At 38.3% G+C, this 18,062-nt stretch overlaps 1 protein-coding gene across 2 annotated transcripts in view; it reads right to left on the reverse strand.

Annotated features, from left to right (window-relative positions):
• The window catches only part of LOC131929449 (uncharacterized), a 62,620-nt gene that overhangs the window by 27,636 nt on the left and 16,922 nt on the right, over window positions 1-18,062 (reverse strand). The window contains exon 1 of one of the 2 annotated variants that reach the window (XM_059285662.1): window positions 8,063-8,233. The exons of the other annotated variant lie outside the window; for it this stretch is intronic. The gene's annotated coding sequence lies outside the window, so the exon portion shown is untranslated. Of the gene's footprint in view, window positions 1-8,062; window positions 8,234-18,062 lie in introns of those variants that run through there. 2 annotated transcript variants of the gene reach the window in all.

The raw sequence follows: 18,062 nt of genomic DNA on the forward strand, positions 1-18,062 counted from the left end.
CTGGCAACATCCCACCTATGTCACACTTCTACCTGGCAACATCCCACCTATGTCATACTTCTACCTGGCAACATCCCACCTATGTCATACTTCTACCTGGCAACATCCCACCTATGTCACACTTCTACCTGGCAACATCCCACCTATGTCATACTTCTACCTGGCAACATCCCACCTATGTCATACTTCTACCTGGCAACATCCCACCTATGTCACACTTCTACCTGGCAACATCCAATATATGTCACACTTCTACCTGGCAACATCCCACCTATGTCATACTTCTACCTGGCAACATCCCACCTATGTCACACTTCTACCTGGCAACATCCCACCTATGTCACACTTCTACCTGGCAACATCCCACCTATGTCACACTTCTACCTGGCAACATCCCACCTATGTCACACTTCTACCTGGCAACATCCAATATATGTCACACTTCTACCTGGCAACATCCCACCTATGTCACACTTCTACCTGGCAACATCCCACCTATGTCACACTTCTACCTGGCAACATCCCACCTATGTCACACTTCTACCTGGCAACATCCCACCTATGTCACACTTCTACATGGCAACATCCAATATGTCACACTTCTACCTGGCAACATCCCACCTATGTCATACTTCTACCTGGCAACATCCCACCTATGTCACACTTCTACCTGGCAACATCCCACCTAAGTCACACTTCTACCTGGCAACATCCCACCTATGTCACACTTCTACCTGGCAACATCCCACCTATGTCACACTTCTACCTGGCAACACCCCACCTATGTCACACTTCTACCTAGCAACATCCCACCTAAGTCACACTTCTACCTGGCAACATCCCACCTATGTCACACTTCTACCTGGCAACATCACATGTCACACTTCTACCTGGCAACATCCCACCTATGTCACACTTCTACCTGGCAACATCCCACCTATGTCACACTTCTACCTGGCAACATCACATGTCACACTTCTACCTGGCAACATCCCACCTATGTCACACTTCTACCTGGCAACATCACATGTCACACTTCTACCTGGCAACATCCCACCTATGTCACACTTCTACCTAGCAACATCCCACCTAAGTCACACTTCTACCTGGCAACATCACATGTCACACTTCTACCTGGCAACATCCTACCTATGTCACACTTCTACCTGGCAACATCCCACCTATGTCACACTTCTACCTGGCAACATCCCACCTGTCACACTTCTACCTGGCAACATCCCACCTGTCACACTTCTACCTGGCAACATCCCACCTGTCACACTTCTACCTGGCAACATCCCATGTCACACTTCTACCTGGCAACATCCTACCTATGTCACACTTCTACCTGTCACCGTTCAACCGTGCCACGCGTGGATCTGACGCGGGGTTATCTGGCAACGACCTGTGTACCTCGCCATGTATCTGGCAACCCGGTGGTTAACTCTTTATTTCCCGACCTTCACCGGATTTTACTTTTACCAAACAAAAATTAGGAGACATTCGTCTCTCCACTTCTTATAACCTTTTAGCGTTATCGTTGGTTACTGAACTCCTGTCCCCCACCCCCTCCCAATATCATATCACGTGATCTTTTTTTTTTAATTAATGAACAACAGCGTAAACGAAACCAGTGAAGCAAGACGATACGACAGGACATGTTTGAATGTGCAAAAAAAAAAAAAAAAAAAAAACCACTAGGCCGCCATTAAAAATTAAACGTCGTCGTGACTAAGGCACGAGTGGCGCAATTTGATTGGTTGAGAATTTCTTTTATTTCTACGCTCTGTGAGCAGTAACTTGACTGACGCGATCGCTTCACTACGATGTATTTTTTACATGTAGGTAAGGGGAAAACCATACAACTTCAATATCCACAGACTTCAAAAACATAGACGGGGAAACACAAAGCGGCATTGGCTAGCATTCATTGATGAAGCCAATCTCAAAAGACTCGTAAAATATGTAGTTTTTTTAAATATTTAATGTTCATATACTACACTGCACGAAAAAATTTGTATAGGACATTGAGTAACGAAGTTTTTTTTAAAATCCATTGCGAAATAATGTTGTGCTTACGCAAGAAATAGTTTTTAAAAAACTAAGCAATTTTAAGACAAAAAACTGGCCTTAAACTTTTAATTGAGAAAGTAGACACTTGGATTTATTTTTAAAAATCATGCTATTTTAATACAATTTTTGTTTATTATACTTTTTTGATGAACAAGGAGACGGACACTTGAATTAAAATGTGAAATTAATTACGCTTTTCTCAGCTAAGCCTATTTGGCCCTAAATAAAACGGCGGTATATAGAATCTAGTTATTATCTAGTTCGTCGCCAACAATCTAAATGATAATTATTTTCTCCGTGATACATATTAGCATCAAACAGTTTTAATGAGAGGGACCCGACCATTAGTGTTAACATCGATACAAAACAACGGGTTAAGTCCACTTCATTTCTTTTCAAACACATATTTGTTTTTCAAAATGAATGTGTTAAAATTTGCAAAAGTAAATAATTGTAAACTATTTCTTTGAAGCTTCTTTTTTTTTTACATTTGAATACTCGGCATTTTTTGTGGGGTTTATCAAAGTAATGAATACAACCTTGAACTATTATTTCTTTGTTCTACCGTTCCGGTAAATATTTGGAGTCGTTGCACTTGAATGAGTTTGTTTAAACCAGTGGTGTAGCCAGGATCGTCTCATGGGGGCGGAGTGGGGGGGGGGGTTCAATTTTTTAAAATTTTTCTATCATTATATATATATATATATATATATATATATATATATATATATATATATATATATATATATATATATATATATATATATATATATATATACATATATATATATATATATACATATATATATATACATATATATATATATACATATATATATATATATACATATATATATATATATATATATATATATATATATATATATATATATATATATATATATATATATATATATATATATATATATATACAGAGGCGTAGCGACCCCTACCGGCGCCCGGGGACAAACTTTCGATTTGCACCCCCCCTCGAACTTTTCATTTGCACCCCCCCTCAAACTTTCGATTTGCACCCCCCCCCCCCCCTTCGAACTTTCATTTGCACCCCTCCCCCTCAAACTTTCAATTTGGCGCCCCCCTAAGGTCGGCGCCCGGGGACATATGTCCCCCCCCCCCCCGCCCCCCCCCTCGCTACGCCTCTGTATATATATATATATATATATATATATATATATATATATATATATATATATATATATATATATATATATATATATATGTATATATATATATATATATATATATATATATATATATATATATATATATATATATATATATATATATATGTATACTAGCTATATGTCATTGCTTCGCTACGGTGTAAAATAAATTGAAAGAGTACTCTGAAGATATAAGAACAAATACTGAAGAAATAAGAAGAAGCACACAATGTAGGCCGACAAAACAAATCAATTTATCACTCAAAACAAAAACACAAACAAAACATACACTCAATACAACCAAAAACAACGAACCCAATTCTTTACTTTTTGTAATCCTTGTAAAAAAATTTACATAATGATTCCTGGATATAATGTTAATGTAGGTAACCAATTGGGGGTACTGACGGGGGATAATTTAGGGGGGGGTGGTAATTGTCGGGGGTTAATGGTCTGCTCCAGATACATATTAATGAGCCACATCAATAACTGTGGATGACAAAAACTCAAGTGGTTGTGATCTTCACATAAAATATCGTCACTAAACCACGTGGTTGTCGCCAACCCACTTGGATGACCTTTATATAAAAGGTTGTCACGAAACCACGTGGTCTCGTGTTTTCAACATGTCTGCCACAACGCACTAACATGACATTGACCCGTACGGTGATTGGTGTTGTTCCTTTAGCTCCATCAATTATTCGCCACTCCGGCATGCTTGGTCTTTTGATAACACACAAAGTAGTCCAACAACATTTGGTCCAACAAACCAACCAGTCTAACCTCCAACAACAATGACAGCCAGTCAGCCATGGGCCCTCTCCAGTGGTCCCAACAATCTCACAACAAGACAACTCAACACTAACTATACACGCATTCGACTGTAACCAGAAACCAATAGGGTCGATGAAAAGAAATATATCGACCAGCCGTGACCGGTTTTTTTTTCGGCTTTTTTTTTGTCGATCAATAAAGAGCGGTATATCGTTTTTTGAGACTGTTAGTCGATCAATAAAAAGCTTACTTTATTATGACACCCAATACAGAAGCGCTCGTAAAAATGGGTTGGCACGTAGATAAATACGTAGAGTCGGTTCCAAAAAACTTGAGAACGTTTCTGTAGTCTTGAGATGTGAGGGGTTTGATATTGTAAATAAACCGTATCTTCCAAGTAAAACAGATTCTACTCTAATTTTTATCTTCGAATCAGGGTTTTCATTTTATTAAATTCCAAGTAAAATTGACTCTTTTCTAATTTTTATCTTAGTATCAGCCTAGTATCAGGGGTTTCATATAATGAACAAATAATAAATTCCAAGTAAAATCGATTGTTATGCAATTTTTATCTAAGTATCATAGTTTTCATATCATAAACTATAACTTCCAAGTAAAATTGATTTACCTCTAGATTTGGTATCAGGGTTTTCATATTGAACTTCAGCTTACAAGTAAAATTGATCCCTCTTTCACGTTTATCTTACTATCAGTGTTTTCAATGATACATAAACTACAACTTGCTAGTAAAATTGATTCACTTCTAACTTTTACCTATTGATATCATGGTTTTCATATCATAAATAAACTGTAACTTACAAGTAAAATTGATCCCTCTTTCACGTTTATCTTACTATCAGAGTTTTCATATTATACATAAGCTACAACTTGCTAGTAAAATTCTTTCCCGTGTTGCATTTACCTAACAAACACATATTGTTCCGTCCCTTTAAGTCATTTGTTTTTATAGCACACATTTTCGTAGTCCTTTTAGCGGCGTCAACTTGTCTTAACCTTGATCTTAGGTCCACGTTAACAAGTTAATTTAAATTTTACTTGATATAAAAAAAAATTACATATAGATACTAACACATTTTAAAATGCTTTTCTTGAAGGAGTTTTAAATTTAAAACATTTAAAGTAGATTTGGCACGAATCTGTGAAAATGATTTCCATATAAAAACGGCGTGGTCGGGTCGGTAAAGCTAATGATTGTTAAACCGAAAAGTCCCGTGTTCGAAACCCCAGATGAGGTACGATAGCTGGGGATAGCAACCCACAGAGGAAATAAAACTCCAAAATCAATTAACCCTGCCTTGAAGTTGTTTTTGGATGGACAAAAGCTACGGAAGCAAACAAAAAAAAAAAAACAGGCTGAAATTGGAGTAAACGCCATTTATGGCGTAACAGGACGACACGCGATACTTAATTGCTTTGGAAGTAATACCGTCCAACATAACATTTAAAATAAGATATATTATATATATTATATAATACCTAAACAAGTAATTTAATGCGAAAAACTTTTGAGTGAAATTCTGCTGGGTTTAGTTCAATGGGCCTAGTCCAACAATTCAATGGCTCTAGTCCATCAGTTCAATGGGTCTAGTCTAACAGTTCAATGGGTCAAGTGACCTTGTCCAACAGTTCAATGGGTCTAGTGACCTTGTCCAACAGTTCAATGTGTCTAGTCCAACAATTCAATGGGTCTAGTCCAACAATTCAATGGGTCTAGTCCAACAGTTCAATGGGTCTACTCCAACAATTCAATGGGTCTATTCCAACAATTCAATGGGTCTAGTCCAACAGTTCAATGTGTCTAGTCCAACAATTCAATGGGTCTAGTCCAACAATTCAATGGGTCTAGTGACCTAGTCCAACAGTTCAATGGGTCAAGTGACCTAGTCCAACAATTCAATGGGTCTAGTGACCTAGTCCAACAGTTCAATGGGTCAAGTGACCTAGTCCAACAGTTCAATTGGTCAAGTGACCTAGTCCAACAGTTCAATAGGTCTAGTCCAACAATTCAATGGCTCTAGTGACCTAGTCCAAAAGTTCAATAACCTGGCTCTGGTCCAGCAGTTCTAAGGGTCTAGTGACCTACTCCAACAGTTCAATAGCCTATTAATCTTACTTACCCCCCCCCCCCCCCTCGCCTTTTTGTTTTCTAACCAAAATAGCAACATATAGGACTGAGCTATCAGTTCATTGACCCAAATTTCAGCTTGGAGAGTAAACAAATAAATAAATAACCAAATAAACAACTTGCCGACCTTCCAGTTAAGCCGTGTTACTTTCGTGTCACAGTTATCTGCCCAGTTGTGTACCAGTTATCTGCCCAGTTGTCTACCAGTTATCTTCCCAGTTGTCTACCAGTTATCTGCCCAGTTGTCTACCAGTTATCTGCCCAGTTGTCTACCAGTTATCTTCCCAGTTGTCTACCAGTTATCTGCCCAGTTGTCTACCAGTTATCTGCCCAGTTGTCTACCAGTTATCTGCCCAGTTGTCTACCAGTTATCTGCCTACTTGTCTACTACTTATCTCCCCAACTGTCCACAATTTATCTGCCCAGTTTTCCACTTCTTATCTGCCAATTTTTCAACTAATTATTTGTCCAGTTTTCCACTTCTTATCTGCCAATTTTTCAACTACTTATTTGTCCAGTTTTTCACTACTTATCTGCCCAGCCGTCTGTCGCCCAGATGTCAACTCACGGACCGTCCACTTGAGTCGCATCCTTGTCCATTGCCTTACTCTATACCATACATCCTTGTCCATTGCCTAACTCTATACATCCGTGTCCATTGCCTTAGTCGGTGTGATACATCCTTGCCCATTGCCTTAGTCTGTACGATACATCCTTGTCCATTGCCTTACTCTATACGATACATCCTTGTCCATTGCCTTATTCTATACGATACATCCTTGTCCATTGTCTTATTCTATACGATACATCCTTGTCCATTGCCTTACTCTATACATCCTTGTCCATTGCTTACTCTGTACGATACATCCTTGTCCATTGCCTTACTCTATACGATACATCCTTGCCCATTGCCTTACACTGTGTGATACATCCTTGTCCATTGCCTTCCTCTATACGATACATCCTTGTCCATTGCCTTACACCGATACATCCTTGTCCATTGCCTTACACCGATACATCCTTGTCCATTGCCTTAGTCTGAACGATACATCCTTGCCCATTGCCTTACTCTGTGTGATACATCCTTGTCCATTGCCTTACACCGATACATCCTTGTCCATTGCCTTACACCGATACATCCTTGCCCATTGCCTTACTCTGTGTGATACATCCTTGCCCATTGCCTTACTCTGTGTGATACATCCTTGTCCATTGCCTTACACCGATACATCCTTGTCCATTGCCTTACACCGATACATCCTTGCCCATTGCCTTACTCTGTGTGATACATCCTTGCCCATTGCCTTACTCTGTGTGATACATCCTTGTCCATTGCCTTACACCGATACATCCTTGTCCATTGCCTTACACCGATACATCCTTGCCCATTGCCTTACTCTGTGTGATACATCCTTGTCCATTGCCTTACAGCGATACATCCTTGTCCATTGCCTTACTCTATACGATACATCCTTGTCCATTGCCTACTCTATACGATACATCCTTGTCCATTGCCTTAGTCTGAACGATACATCCTTGTCCATTGCCTTAGTCTGTGCGTTACATCACCCACGCGATCCTGTTTTCCCCGCTGACTATAAATAACTTTTAAAACACGTGTTGAAATATAAAGACGATCACAAAAAGAGCTCAAGTTAGAGTTCAAGTGAAACTAGAGCAGTGATTGTCAACAGCTAAGCTACACGATTATAACGGTCAGGTCTTTTTTCTTTATAGCGCAATCAATTGTGTGGAAATAGGACAAAGATTGTTCAATCAATTTTTATTCGAGTTAATATAAAACGTGTTATGATGTATCTACTTTTAGATCTCTTTTATTATATTAAAAAAGAACCATGATGGTTGATTATGTTTTAGAACGTACCTTTTAATTAATTCAACTGATTACGAGGATTAAAAAATAATTCTTTAAACATCAGTCATCAGCCGGTTGAAGAAGACATGAATCAATAGAAGGCTTCGATCTATCGATGTCCAACACATGTCACACACACAGCACACACACCGTGTGCTACACACCTCTAGACAACACGCGAGCAACACGCCACGACACATTGGCCTGTGATTGAATTTACGAGTCATTCACCTCGAGTTCACTTTTTCATAAACACTTTAAAAAACCACCCCGTCCCAACCCACTGAAATATCCTACGAGGCAAACTACGCACCACATTCTCATGTATGGTAATGCAGCGGTTTCCGAACTTTAGGCTGGGGTTATGGATACGAGGCGAAAAAAAAAGCTGAATAGAAAGGTACAAAGCACGCTAATTAAAATATTTAATTTAAATAAAAATAAGTAATTTATTGTGTCGTTAATTGACGTTAATTTTACGTTACTTAATTAAAATTGTGCGTGAATGCGTTGACTATGCCGTTGTCGCATGTTTTTATTTCGTTGCTGCTTTTCGAAAAAAAAATTATTATCGCTCAACCTCCGACGTCCGAATATATCGCGCCATGGGGTGTGGCTTTAGTTATAACAATTGGCTAAAATACAATCATATAGGCTTATTGTACGGGGTGGGGGAGGAGTACAAGAAAACCATGGAAACCAATGTTGTAGTGTTGCAGAGTTCGTTAGCAACAACAACAACAAAAAAACAACAAACAATAGGTGGGCGGCAAATGGGTCGCTGACAATATCTCTTCTGGACCTTCCGCGACACATTGACTCCTAAACAATACCCCCCCCCTCCTCGATTGAGGTTTATATAAGAAAAATAAAAGTTAACGAGAACTAAACATAGCAATTGAAGACATATATTTTCTCCATAATTTGTATTTAATTATTATAATTTAAATTCAAGCAACCAACAAAATAATGTTAATTTCATACAGCGTCTCTCGAGGGGTGACTTTATTTGATCAAAGACCCACAGGCCCCGTCAAGACCGTAAGTTTACGACATTGTAATTTGAGCGATCATTGAGGGTCAAATGCTAGAACAAAGCAACTATACAAAGATCTAATATAACCCATTTAAGTGTGATATTTAAACAAAGCAACTATACAAAGATCTAATATAACCCATTTAAGTGTGATATTTAAACAAAGCAACTATACAAAGATCTAATATAACCCATTTAAGTGTGATATTTAAACAAAGCAACTATACAAAGATCTAATATAACCCATTTAAGTGTGTTATTTAAACAAAGCAGCTATACAAAGATCTAATATAACCCATTTAAGTGTTATATTTAAACAAAGCAACTATACAAAGATCTAATATAACCTATTTAAGTGTGATATTCAAACAAAGCAACTATACAAAGATCTAATATAACCCATTTAAGTGTGATATTTAAACAAAGCAACTATACAAAGATCTAATATAACCCATTTAAGTGTGATATTTAAACAAAGCAACTATACAAAGATCTAATATAACCCATTTAAGTGTGATATTTAAACAAAGCAACTATACAAAGATCTAATATAACCCATTTAAGTGTGATATTTAAACAAAGCAACTATACAAAGATCTAATATAACCCATTTAAGTGTGATATTTAAACAAAGCAACTATACAAAGATCTAATATAACCCATTTAAGTGTGATATTTAAACAAAGCAACTATACAAAGATCTAATATAACCCATTTAAGTGTGATATTTAAACAAAGCAACTATACAAAGATCTAATATAACCCATTTAAGTGTGATATTTAAACAAAGCAACTATACAAAGATCTAATATAACCCATTTAAGTGTGATATTTAAACAAAGCAACTATACAAAGATCTAATATAACCCATTTAAGTGTGTTATTTAAACAAAGCAGCTATACAAAGATCTAATATAACCCATTTAAGTGTTATATTTAAACAAAGCAACTATACAAAGATCTAATATAACCTATTTAAGTGTGATATTCAAACAAAGCAACTATACAAAGATCTAATATAACCCATTTAAGTGTGATATTTAAACAAAGCAACTATACAAAGATCTAATATAACCCATTTAAGTGTGATATTTAAACAAAGCAACTATACAAAGATCTAATATAACCCATTTAAGTGTGATATTTAAACAAAGCAACTATACAAAGATCTAATATAACCCATTTAAGTGTGATATTTAAACAAAGCAACTATACAAAGATCTAATATAACCCATTTAAGTGTGATATTTAAACAAAGCAACTATACAAAGATCTAATATAACCCATTTAAGTGTGATATTTAAACAAAGCAACTATACAAAGATCTAATATAACCCATTTAAGTGTGATATTTAAACAAAGCAACTATACAAAGATCTAATATAACCCATTTAAGTGTGATATTTAAACAAAGCAACTATACAAAGATCTAATATAACCCATTTAAGTGTGATATTTAAACAAAGCAACTATACAAAGATCTAATATAACCCATTTAAGTGTGATATTTAAACAAAGCAACTATACAAAGATCTAATATAACCCATTTAAGTGTGATATTTAAACAAAGCAACTATACAAAGATCTAATATAACCCATTTAAGTGTACTATTTAAATCACCACCCTGGCCATTAGTAGTGGAGATCCCAAACCCAAGCAGCCATTAGCTACCCACATATATCGTAGCACTACCAGGCGTCAACGACAAACGTTGGAACATCCCCTGCCAAGTCTAAGGAATAATGCGGACATTATTATTCTGGAACATTATACCCACTGACAAAACACGAACAACCCCTTTTAATTTAATACCTTTATGGCGCAGAGCAGTGGCATAGCTACCGTAAAGCTAGGCATAGGAGCCCAAGGCAAATAGGGGCCCTTTTTCGAAAGTTTGAGGGGTATGGTGCAAATCGAAAGTTTGAGGGGAGGGGTGCAAATCGAAAGTCTGGGGGGGGGGGGGGGGGTGTGCAAATCGAAAGTTTGTCCCCAGTCGCCGGGAAGGGTCGCTACGCCTCTGAGGGACCCACTAACACTTTTTGCATAGGGGCCCAAAAATCCTAGCTACGCCACTGGCGAAGAGTCAAAGTACAGAATTTTTTAAATTTTTTTTCATTTGTTTATTTTTATTTTGCAGCATAGGACAACTTCAGAATATTTTATTTGAAACTCAGGGTAGCTAATTCCTACTGTAAAAACAGCTTCCGCATTATTTGCAAAAGCTATAACATTGAGATATTATTATTATTCTTTTCATGTAAAGAGCGATACCCCAAAATGAAGAGTTGAGTAGACAGCCGACATGGGAGCTTCTAGTCCAATGTATAATGTTGCCATCCAATATCATTAAATATTCAATCTTTTTTTAAAACAACATTAATAATTGCTCGAAGATGTGGATTAAAGTTTTAATGAGCGAATCAAATTAGAAAATTAGAAAAGTCTTGTTTTTTTATTCGTATTAATCAAAAACACCAATTTGTAAGAAAAGACTTGTTTTTCCTATATTTATTTTGTTATTATCAATTATTTTTTTCTTTTTTTTTTTTGCTAATGACAATGTTAATGTTCCTTATATAAACCTAAATCGGGTTATTTACTTCCGTGGAGGCTGAGGGGATGGGTGAGTGGGGATGTTAGGGGTAGTTGTAGGCATTAATCCAGTAAATGTGAGGTAATTGCTTTAATCTCATAATAACTGTCTTACACAACATGTAAAGTATTCTCAAACCGTATCAATTTTTATTAAACATGAACATTATAGTGCATTATTTATGGATGTAATGCAAATTTAAATTTAATTAGGTAACAGAATATTAATTAGCAGCACAAGATGTAACATAAGATAAGCAATTAAACTAGTGGACGCTGCTAAAATTAAACATTATACAAAACAGTAAAGGTCTTATTTTTTTCGTTTCTTTGTATTTAATGTAAACAAAAAATATTACAACCCAGTTACAATTTTCCACAAGGTAACTGTAATTTAATACCATGTCGAGTAAGTGGGAGATACGATAAATAAAAGGATTTAGTGAACATGCAAAAAAGTGTAAAATAAACAAGTAAAAAGACTCTATGCTACTTTATAGAATAGATACTTAGATAGATAACTAGGTAAAACAGATTATTAAATTGATAACTAGATAAAATACATCCTTAGATAGATAACTAGATTAAGTCCAACGGAGGAGCACAAAGTAAACAAATAAACATGCAGTCAGATTAAAATTTTACATCAGGCTATTTTACAACCCTAACCCTAGGTCAAATTAACTTGGTACTAAACTTTGTCGTAAAGTCATAAAATTGTGTACGGTCTAAAAGTCCAATTTTTTGTGGGCGTCATATATTGGACGACCCCGGTAATAGATTTTTTTTAGCAAAAACATTCAAACTATGTATTAAAGTACACGCAAATTAAATGAGTAACTACGCATTAAACTATACATTATAGGCTACATTAAACAATACATTATACATTAAACTATACATTATACATTAACTATACATTGTACGCCTGGGAGTTCTAAAGCCGTTTTAGACAGATGTAGCACAGATGTCATTTAGCTACCTCACATGTCAACTTTTGATCTCCATTAAATTTTCAACAACTTTCGGTCTATCAATATCTACTTGGGTTGTAGTTCTGAATGGCGGATTACATTTGTACAAATTGATCTGGCTCGCACGGCGCTTTGAAGAAAACAAATTCCTGTATAGGCTGTTTAGTCCTACTCTTATGTTAGTTACGTCTAGACTCTTCTGATACACACGGCAATGACAAGAAGCGATATTGAAACATGTAGCTACCCAACTCCTAATGTTGTTTTTTTTAAAGCGTCATACATTTCACCATTACGTCGCCGCCAGTTATTTGTATCACGTTTGGTCTATACAGACTATTTTATAACATAATATCGATCTCCGCCATGGATCTATAACCTATCCCGATTTCTGTTTTAGCGACGGACTTTTCTTGGTTCCATTCAAACGTTATATTATACAGGATTGTAAAACTTGGACGTCAACAACCAAACGCATGGCTGAGTAAAAAAAATTTCCCCGTCCCCCAAGTTTCCCTACCGTGTACCCTGTAAGACGTGTCTATGCTACCGGTGTCGTATGTGTACATTCAACTTTTATCCTGTCAGACGTGTGTATGCTACCGGTGTCGTATGTGTACATTCAACTTTTACCCTGTAAGACGTGTCTATGCTACCGGTGTCGTATGTGTACATTCAACTTTTATCCTGTAAGACGTGTGTATGTGTACATTCAACTTTTACCCTGTAAGACGTGTGTATGCCACCGATGTCGTATGTGTACATTCAACTTTTATCCTGTAAGACGTGTGTATGCTACCGGTGTCGTATGTGTACATTCAACTTTTATCCTGTAAGACGTGTGTATGTGTACATTCAACTTTTATCCTGTAAGACGTGTGTATGTGTACATTCAACTTTTATCCTGTAAGACGTGTGTATGTGTACATTCAACTTTTATCCTGTAAGACGCGTGTATGATACCGGTGTCGTATGTGTACATTCAACTTTTATCAAACAAGAAAAACTGGGCCAGGAGACCCACTCTTATCGTAGTCGGTTAAGTGACAGAAAACCCCACCCCCTCCCTCTTTTTTTTCGGGTCAAAGAACAAGACATTTGTTCTAGAATATTCTAAACATTTCCACAGTTATTTGACACAGAGAGCTGGCTGCGGTGATTTATTCAAACAGTTAGTGTAAACATGACAGATGTCATGAATGATAAGTTAAATATAGCAAGTCATGTTATGCAGAGGTCTGTACATTGAATTTTCCATATACTATCGCTCACTCAAATCCGACAATGTCTTTTTATGTAACTAAACGTAAATTAAATGGATGATGTATTTGTATACAGTTAAACATATATTTAACGTTCAATGCATTTGTATAGAGTCAAACGTATATTTAACTGTCAATGTTTTGATACCATCAAACCTAAAGGGGAAATTAAACTAAAATAAATGTACAATTTATCCTTACTTCATCCATACTCAGGTAGACAGTGGGTAGCGTGCCTTAATTTCTACAGCCAATCAACGATCAATGACGTCACTCGCCAACAGCCAATGTCCAATGTAATCACACTCAAACAGAAAATGACCAATGACGTTAATTTCTCACAGCCAACGAGCAATGACGTCACTATCGTACAGCCAACGACCAATATTGTCAGTTCATTACAGCCAACAACTAATGACGACACTCTCTTTCAGCCAATGTCCAATGACGTCACTCTCCTAAAGCTAACGACCAATAATGTCACTTTCTTAAAGCAAATGATAATGACGTTACTTTCTTACAACCAACTAGCAATGACGTCACTCTACTGCAGCAAATGTCCAATGATGTCACTCTACTACAGCTAACGAATAATGACGTCAATCTCTTACAGCCAACGATTAATGACGTCACTCTTAGAGCCGATGTCCAATTACGTCACTCTCCTACAGCCAACGACCAATGACGTCACTCTCTTAAAGCAAATGACCAATGACGTTACTTTCTTATAGCCACCGAGCAATGACGTACAACCAATGACCAATGTTGACACTCCCTGATAGCCAACGACCAATGACGTCACTATCTCACAGCAAAAGCAGTCACTTTCTTAATTAAAAGAACATTGAAATAGATACAATAGCCTATTCTCCACAGACCATGGTCCACAGACCCAAGGTTCAGATTGCCACTTCAGAGTCTTCCAAATATCAAGCGATATGAACGTCTCCTCTACAGCCTACAATACGCTCTCCTGCGACCAACAAAAAAAACCAACTTGACTCTCCAAATAAAGACTAAATCTACTAGCTCTACCACCAATAATAATACAGTCACCAGCAATCTGCCAGCCAAACTTTAAACTTGTGCCGCCATCACAAAGAAAAGTCAAGGTGTGGCACGTGAGCCAGTCATCATGTCACGTGATGAGGCTAGCAGATGCCACGTGATTTATGGCGATTTGACTGGGGTGAACGGAAGCTGTAACGGGCCACAGATGGTATCAGCGGCCCGAAGTTGATTTTAGTGGGCCATATCTGATCTTAGCGGGCCATATCTTATTGGGCCATATCTGATCTTAGCGGGCCATATCTTATTGGGCCATATCTGATCTTAGCGGGCCATATCTTATTGGGCCATATCTGATCTTAGCGGGCCATATCTTATTGGGCCATATCTGATCTTAGCGGGCCATATCTTATTGGGCCATATCTGATCTTAGCGGGCCATATCTTATTGGGCCATATCTGATCTTAGCGGCCCGAAGTTGATTTTGGGGGGCCCTATCTGATCTTAGCGGACCGTATCTGATCTTAGCGGCCCGAAGTTGATCTTAGCGGGCCGTATCTGATCTTAGCGGGCCGTATTTGATGTAATTGGCCCACATATGATGTAATTAGCCCACATCTGATGTATATATATATATATATATATATATATATATATATATATATATATATATATATATATATATATATATATATATATATATATATATAATAATAACTATAGTTCCCACCATTGAATACACGCATTAGTCAAAGGCGGGTGACACAAGCTGTTGATGTTGTTTGTTATATTGATTTGAAATCTCTATACAATTTTCATATGCAACGTTTGTTTTTAAATGCCCCCCCCCCCCCCACCACCCCGCCGCCCACGCGGCCCAACTACTGTGGGGGCGGATGTTGAAAGTAATGCAAGAATACATTTGTAGAAATACATTTTTAAAACAAAGACGAATTAATGTTTTAGAGAAGTAAAAAAAAAATTATAGGATCATAATGCAACCGAGGGGTTAATTTATCGTGAGAGCTTAAAAAGTTAGGAGAGAGTTTAGCTTTTGGTATTGTTCAGCTTGAGCTTGATCTACGCCGACGCTAAGTGAAAGGACGGCGACAGCAGTCGTACATTGTTTACATCGGAGTCTTTTCGACAGAAATTTTTTCTCAAAACCCGAATTGGCGATAGGCAAGTGTCGGGTGTCCGATGGAGTTAAGTTATCATGTTACTGGCCATATTAAGTGGCCCAATCAACTACAGATGTATTGATACAGTTTATTCGTCTTCTTACACTCCTCCTATCCTAAACCAATTTACCAACAAATCGTAAGTATAGAAATAAACAGGGTTGAGCCGTTTAAAATCAGAATTAAACTAAAAGATTTTAGCTACTTGCTGATCAAGAAAATGAATAGCTTTTTGTAACACACACACACACAAACACACACACACACAAATAAACACACACACACACAAACCTTCTATCACACAAACACAAACAAACACACACACACAAATACTCTATCACACACACACACACACACACTAGGTTATTCTGGCATGTGTCCAAGGGGCCCGGGAAAATAAATAAAAGCAGCCCCCCCCCTCCCCCTCTCCCCCCTCCCTCCCAACTTATATTTTCATTGTGCATTTTTTCCCCATCAAGAGTGATGACCTACGCCTACAAAGTAATGGGTCTCTTTGCACATTGCAAAAAAAAAAACTATAATAACAAATATTAACAAAACATCAAATCGCAAAAGTTAAATAAACAAATTAGAAATAAATAAATAAGCACTAATAGACGAATAGTCGGCCCACCGGGATTTTTTCTTCTAGGCGTGATGTCCAGCGACCCAGTCCACCCATGAAATGCTCGTTTTAATATAAGAACTACGTGTCGGAGGAGTGGGGGGGGGGTACAAGGATTTTTGAGACCAACAGTCAAGAATACAACTTACACCAAGGTGTTTAAGAACAACAAAAATGTTTTATAAATACAAAAACTGGGTTGTGGCCTTTTACACCTACAGCACTTATCAAGTTGCTTAATGTCTAGAACGGTAGCTAACCCGAAAGTCTTGAGTTCGTGTCCCGGGCTTGAATCCATATGATATCCCTGGCTCCATAGGATGTCCCTGGGTCCATAGGATGTCCCTGGCTCCATAGGATGTCCCTGGCTCCATAGGATGTCCCTGGCTCCATATGATGTCCCTGGGTCCATAGGATGTCCCTGGGTCCATAGGATGTCCCTGGCTCCATAGGATGTCCCTGGGTCCATAGGATATCCCTGGCTCCATAGGATGTCCCTGGGTCCATAGGATATCCCTGGCTCCATAGGATGTCCCTGGCTCCATAGGATGTCCCTGGGTCCATAGGATATCCCTGGCTCCATAGGATGTCCCTGGGTCCATAGGATATCCCTGGCTCCATAGGATGTCCCTGGCTCCATAGGATGTCCCTGGGTCCATAGGATGTCCCTGGCTCCATAGGATGTCCCTGGGTCCATAGGATGTCCCTGGGTCCATAGGATGTCCCTGGGTCCATAGGATATCCCTGGGTCCATAGGATATCCCTGGGTCCATAGGATATCCCTGGCTCCATAGGATGTCCCTGGGTCCATAGGATATCCCTGGCTCCATAGGATGTCCCTGGGTCCATAGGATATCCCTGGCTCCATAGGATGTCCCTGGCTCCATAGGATGTCCCTGAGTTCATAGGATGTCCCTGGCTCCATAGGATGTCCCTGGCTCCATAGGGTGTCCCTGTGTCCATAGGGTGTCCCTGTGTCCATAGGATGTCCCTGGGTCCATAGGATGTCCCTGGGTCCATAGGATGTCCCTGGGTCCATAGGATATCCCTGGGTCCATAGGATATCCCTGGCTCCATAGGATGTCCCTGGGTCCATAGGATATCCCTGGCTCCATAGGATGTCCCTGGGTCCATAGGATGTCCCTGGGTCCATAGGATGTCCCTGGCTCCATAGGATGTCCCTGGCTCCATAGGATGTCCCTGAGTTCATAGGATGTCCCTGGCTCCATAGGATGTCCCTGAGTTCATAGGATGTCCCTGGCTTCATAGGATGTCCCTGAGTTCATAGGATGTCCCTGGCTCCATAGGATGTCCCTGGCTCCATAGGATG

This window comes from Physella acuta, unplaced genomic scaffold, assembly GCF_028476545.2.
Source record: "Physella acuta isolate Inbredline_101_S28 unplaced genomic scaffold, ASM2847654v3 ptg001630l, whole genome shotgun sequence".
NCBI classification, from domain to species: Eukaryota; Metazoa; Mollusca; class Gastropoda; family Physidae; genus Physella; species Physella acuta.